Here is a 6,325-nt window from a genome sequence, read left to right as displayed (position 1 = left end):
ATTCGTAAGATTCAATAGTGAATAACTGTTATCACGACTAATCACGACTGTCACAATTGTAAAGGTAGAAGTTTTGTAACAAAAAAAGGGGAGTAGTAAATCTTACAGTCCAGAAACAGAGGACCCTAGGACCATCAAGAGAGGAATGCACAAATAGAATGTGGGACCTTATCCAGAGAAGCAACAGAGATGGAGGCAGAGATGGGAGCATGAAGAGGGGGCGCGGCTGAGGACTCTAGATTCATCAACTAAGAAGAGAAGGACTGAGAACTGGTGGCCAGGAGCAGACTTACAGAATGTGCCCTTTGGAGATATAAATTATTTTATATGCCTGACTGGGATTTTTTGTTTGTATGTTTTTTAAAAAGCTAAAGTGGATAGAGAGAAATACTTTTAACTGCTGGTATATGGAGGGGATTGTAATCAATGTAATTAAACAAGTTATATGAATTGTTGAATGTGAAACTGAAAAAATAAATAAATAAAAGATGATGGTGGTGGCTGTATGATGTGGATTCGGTTCCAACTCATAGTAACCGTGTACAGGGTTTCCAAGGCTGTAAGTCTTAAAGAAGCAGAAAGCCTCATCTTTCTTCCACGGAACAGCTGGTAGTTTTGAACTGCTGACCTTGCAATTTGCAGCCTGATTCAAAACCACTATGCTACGAGAGCTCCTTAAAAATATGGGCACAGCCTATGTGCCATCAAGTAAGAATGGATAAACAAAGTTTGGTATATCCACACAATGGAATACTATGCAATACTGAAGAATAATGAGGAATCTGCAAAACACCTCATAACACAGATGAACCTACAGTACATTGTACTGAGTAAAATAAGTCAAGCACAAAGAGACAAATACTGTGTGAGATCACTATTGTAAAAATTCAAGAAAAGGTTTTCATGCTCAATTAAACATCCTTTGAAGAGTAATTCACTGGCGAGAGAGTTGTTGTTGTTGTGTGCCATAGAGTTGATTTTGACCCATAGTGACCCTGTATAGGGTTTCCAAGGAGCAGCTGGTGAGCTTGAACCACTGACTTGCAATTCAAAAGACTTTGCAGTCTGACACATTGGCAACAGCACCACACCAGGACTCAGGTAAACTCAGGTGAGAGGGAGGTTGGCAGAAGAATGATGATGACAAATGAAGACACAGGGAGACATGCAAGGACTAAAGGGGTAGAGGTTAATAGTGGCATATACACAACCTTGGAACAACAGTGATCTACAGGTAGATACATGGACATATACACAGGCTAAATGGGTATAGGAGGGATAATGGGAGTATACCAACAAATATATAAGACTTTGAAAGAGGATATTTATACATGGATTTACCTTTCCTGCAACACAACTACGAATGTGTTGGCGTGTACAGCAAGCTAAATGATGAAAACTTCTTAGATATTATCTAACATCTTAGGCAACGGTTTACTAGGGACTTAGGACCAGAGTCTCAGGGGACACCATGGTCAGTTGACATAACATAGTCCACAAAGACTATGTTCTACATCTTACTTGGTGAATAGCAACTGGAATTGTAAAAGCTCATGAGAGGCCATCTGAGGTGCAGCTATTGGACTCCCCATGTTCAGGAGAATGAAGAGTGATGAGAACTGAAGAGCTTGGAAACAATTAGTACAATGGACCAATGGAACAGGTGAACATCAGTCTCCACAACTCTGAGACAAGAAGTGCACGATGGCTACCACGACCAACTGTTCTGAATGGGATCATATGTAAAGGTCCCAAATACAGTAGGAGATAATGTGGAATGAAACTCAAAATTATATTTATAAATGGACTTACTGGTCAGAATGAGATTGGAGTAACCTAAGACTATGGTCCATGACCACCATTCAGGTCTGGAAAAGAACTAATTCTAGTGTCTCAAATTTCAGCTAAGCAGTAGATAGATACATAGGGGAACTGCAACATTATTAGGAGTCCTGATGTAGTGCTGCAGAATAATGCACTGGACTGCAAGGTCAGTTTGAAATGCAAGGTAAGTGGTTCAAACCCACCAGCCACTCCTCAGAAACCCTAGACAGAGACACTATGTGTCAGAACCAACTCAATGGCATTTAGCAACAACAACAAACAACACATGAAGGTATGCTCACAATGGAGTGGTCAATCATTCAAAATCAAAAGGGCAATGTTTATCTAAAAGCAATTTCAAAAGAGATGGAAAGGTGAGTCGGATGAATATAGGACCCCCAGGGAGGAGGCAGGATAACTGTTGTTGCCTGGAGGGGATTGTAATCATTGAGATGAAATAAAGTGTTGATTTCTTTAATGTAGAACTGATAATCTTGTCTGAAAACTTTCACTTAATTCACAATAAAAAGCTTTATTAAAAAGTGAATAGAGGCAAGTACTGTTAACTGATAGTACATGAAGAGGATTCCAATCATTGTAATGAAACAAAGTATATGATTTGATGAATATAAAACTGATGGTCTGCTATGTAAACCTTCGCTGAATTCAAAAATTTTTTAATTAAAACAACTTACATGAGAATATAAGGGGGTAGAATAGCTAGATTAATGTAAAAGGAACAACCACAACAGAAAAAAATGAGAATATTAAGACATTGAAGAAGAACAAACCTCACTGAAAAATGTGTAGAAATTCTCGAATGGGAACCTAAACTTCAGTGAAAACTGTCCCCCAAAAAATAAAATAATAAAATATCATTTAAAAACAAAAAAACTTTCACTCTACTCTGCAACACATGATTCCATGAATCACAATCAACTTTAAGGCAACTGGAAGATTGTGAGTCACAATCTGTTGGAAAGCTACTGGGTTTTTTTGTTTTCTTTTGCTTTATGCATAGGTCTGTCTCTGCAGACTCTTAACATGAAATGTTTCCATGACAACTGAGAAATGGAGTCCAGTCCAAGCCTTAAAGTAGCCCATAGTGAGACTGCTTTTTTTTTTTTTTTTTTTGATCCACAGAATGCCCAGGACCTCCTAACAACCTGGCAGACAAAGGATTAACACTGGGCACATCAACAGTTTCCAGGTCCTACTGTAGGACCATATACTAGCAACAGTCAATATTTAACATAATATTACAATATATTACATTTATCATTCATAGATAATATATATTCCAATATGATATCATTTTTTCATAGCACCAGTCACCCTAGGTACAGCCATCCAGTTCTTTCTCCCTGCCTGGATACAGACTACACACTCCAAGTTCTCCAAAGGAAGACTTGGAGCACTGGGTCTTCCCCGACAGCACCTCTTTCCCTGCAGGTTCCTATCTTATGCAAGGACACCTGGGTACATCCCATAATCTCTATCATCATCTTGATAGTAGATCCCTCTGAGCTTGCTCACTTTTTTCTCCTTTTACCTCACAAAGTAATTTGAGATTGACTCAACATACAACCTAATCTTGTAGATTGCTCCTGACCTTTTTAACATCTTGAAGTGAAGATTTACAATACATAGAATAATTTCATCAGATCAAAGAAGATGGTGTTGATCAGATCCTATCATGGGGTTGATTGTATAATATTAGATCTCATCATGGAGATGAAAGTACATCTTAACTGCTAAACCACTGTGAATTCTGGCCCAGCTAAACTGACACAAACCCTACCTATCACATGTGCCCATACACATCCTTGTTCAGGTCTTCATAGCACTCATTCTCCACCATAGCACTGAGAGTGATGTCTGTCTCTGGTGATCTGTGAACCCCAGGAGGGAAAGACAGTCGCTGTACATCCAGCTACAAGAACAATACCCAGCATGTAGTAGACACTCAGTTGAGCTCATTTGCAGAGGAGTTGCTTCATCAATCAATTGACTACTCGGCATTGTCCAAATTCAGAAAAATGGTTGAGTCCATTCAGAATTATGTACTCTACCTTAAAAAGTTCAATCAAGCCTCGGACTATCAAGGGAGAGGAGCACACACGGAATGCGAGATCCTATCCAGAGAAGCAGCAATACCAGAGATGGAGGCAGAGATGAGGACATGAAGAGAGGGAGCAGTTGAGGACTCTGGATTCATGGAAAGAGACAGACTGGGTGCTGGCAGCCAGGAGGCAGTCTTGCAGAATGTGCCCTTTGGTTGTTTCAATTATTATATATTCCTGAGTGTTTATGTGTACATCTCCAAACCTTCCCCACCCCCCCAAAAAAGAGGGAATGGAAGCAAATACTGTTGAATGATGATGCACAGAGGAGATTGTAATCATTGCAATGAAACGATGGTGTAAAGCCAATGTTCTCCCATTTAAACTATCACTCAGTTCAAAATTTAAAAAATAAATTAAAAATTTTTAAAGTTCAATCAATTAAATGGATGAAACAGTTTCACAATCCTTCCCTCTGTTTGTTTATTGAAACCAAATCTAAATATACGACTAATTAATTATATCAGTATAGGGTTGTTGTTGTTAAGTGCTGCTGAGTCTGTTCCTACTCCGAGCGACCCTGTGTAGGATTTCCCAGGAGGTGCTGTATTTGACCTGCCTACCTTGTGTTCCAAACCAACCTTGCAGTCCAGTGCATTGTTCTGAAGTGCCAAACAAGTATACGGTTGGTGTTGTTGTTAAGTGCCACTGTGTCGGTTCCGACTCATAGTAACCATGTTTCCAAGGAGAAGCTGGTGGGTTTGAACTGCCAACCTTGTGGTTCGCAGTCCAGTAGTGATCCTACAGTGCCACAGGAGGAATTCAATTATTTTGATTACTCCCTTGAACGTGCGAAGTGTATATTTTTAATGATTTTGCCCAAAGTCTCCCTCACTGAACTTCTGTGAGGTGGTTGTCCTTATTCTCACTTTACAGGTGTTGGAATCAAATTTCTCAGTGTTTAACAACCACACGCCCAGCAACATTTCTCTCAACTTATATTGACTTTCAGTTTCTTTTAAATTATATTTGTCTTATCAAAGCAAACATAAGAATGCTTGATTTCTCCCCAGAAGTTAATGCTAGTGATATTACAACTGTGGACAAACCTAGAACATCTTAATACAACCAGCATTGTTACCCCAAAATGACCTTTTCTGCCAATACCCACAGAGCAGTGGGAACATTTGAAATGATTTTAACCCAAAAGTGAATAGTAAGACAAGAAACAATATGCAGGTGCAAAACAAGATGGTGGATCAGGTGGAAGTGCAGTGAGGAGCTCTGCTGGCAACAACACAGAATACAGGATCAAGAAGGCTCAGAGGATGGTCTCAGAACTCTGAACCACATATAAAAGAATATTTAGAAGGTTGGAAGACTTACAGCTGGAGAAGTTTGTGGCAAAAGCAAGAAATCTATTGCTTTCTGGTTCAGGACGCTCAGCTGCACCAGGAGCCACCATCTTGTGTGGGGCCAAGCGGGGGAAGAATCAAAGCTGCCATGGACTCCTGACAGAGCCACAGATAGAGGTGTGGACATTCTTTCTTTTTACGTACTTCCATTCTGGTGACTATAAAGATGCCTGAGCTTGTGGACACCCCAGCCCAACCTCGGAGGGTTCTACTACTCATGTGCACAGATCGCCTCGAAATTTAAAGAGACAGTTTCCACTTAAAACCAAACGGCCGACACTCAGCCCAAGAGCAGGCACTAAACTTTTCTTGTTTGTTTTTGTTCTGTTTTTTACCACAGGAAAGAAAAGGAGAGGACTGTGGGGAGGGAAAGAGAGTTTAAAAGCAAAACAGGCTGAAGTTGGATTGGAGTCTGAGGTGTAGCATAACAACAAACACAGACATCTTGGAATCTCTCGGGTAGCTTTGAAGGCAGGAAGCTGAAGAGAGGACATTAAAGTCATACTCATATTAGGCTACAGATTTTTTTTTTTTCCTTCTTTTTCTTCTCTCCCTTTTCTGTGATTAGAGACTGCAGTATCAGACTTGTTTTTGTTGTTGCTGTTTTTTAGTCTTTTTTTCCCCCCCACTGGTGTTGTTTTGCTGTTATATGCGCCCCCCCTCCAATTCTGCCTTTGGAGGACCCTTTGTCTCCCTATATTACACAAGAAGAGTCAGCAACTGCTGCCATACAGCCAAGCTAGAATAACACTTTATTAAACACCAAAACCCAGGCAAAAACCAATACCAATTGCCATATACCAGGAAACAGGCAACACCTGTGAAAGTTACACTGAGTTAAACAATAAGAAGAGTGAAAAGGGAAGCCCACATCCTGATTACATCTTCCTGGAAGCAATCAGAAAGCATAAAAAATACCAAAACACATACCAATTAAGGATTAAGGCCACAGGTAAACACTAAACATGTCCAAGAAGCAAAAACAGATGACCATATCAATACACATGTCCAGAAACAAGATAA

Source organism: Chrysochloris asiatica, unplaced genomic scaffold (genome assembly GCF_000296735.1).
Source record: "Chrysochloris asiatica unplaced genomic scaffold, ChrAsi1.0 scaffold00536, whole genome shotgun sequence".
Classification (NCBI taxonomy): domain Eukaryota; kingdom Metazoa; phylum Chordata; class Mammalia; order Afrosoricida; family Chrysochloridae; genus Chrysochloris; species Chrysochloris asiatica.
Note: the sequence above shows the minus strand (reverse complement) of the source record.